This window comes from Penaeus monodon, chromosome 19 (genome assembly GCF_015228065.2).
Source record: "Penaeus monodon isolate SGIC_2016 chromosome 19, NSTDA_Pmon_1, whole genome shotgun sequence".
NCBI classification, from domain to species: Eukaryota; Metazoa; Arthropoda; class Malacostraca; order Decapoda; family Penaeidae; genus Penaeus; species Penaeus monodon.
Window position 1 is genome coordinate 7,438,627 of NC_051404.1, and position 347 is coordinate 7,438,973.

Here is a 347-nt window from a genome sequence, read left to right on the forward strand (position 1 = left end):
GCAATGGACCAGAAAAATTCATGAAAATCTACTAGAAGAAGACGTTTACACTCATGCCAACAAGGAGAGGTACTCGCCTTCATTAGCACTAAGTATTACAGTAAACCTTGACAACAATTTTCATTTGCTTTTTCTCTTTTTTTGATTAAATTTTGCTGAAAAAAGAGAAACCCACATGATAGGTTGAGGTAATTGTGAAATTCAGTCATTTTCTTCAATGATACTCTTTCAGCAGAGATGCACTGGTCTCCTATTCTAGTTTTATATCATTTACTTAGAACCTAATTCTGAAATTCTCCAACTAAAGTACAGTAAAATAAATATCTATCTTCAAATCCCTTAAGGTG

General features: G+C 32.9%; 1 protein-coding gene across 1 annotated transcript in view; it reads right to left on the reverse strand.

Annotated features, from left to right (window-relative positions):
* The window catches only part of LOC119585037 (serine/threonine-protein phosphatase 2A regulatory subunit B'' subunit beta-like), a gene marked incomplete at its 5' end in the record, with an annotated part of 15,978 nt that overhangs the window by 3,768 nt on the left and 11,863 nt on the right, over positions 1–347 (reverse strand).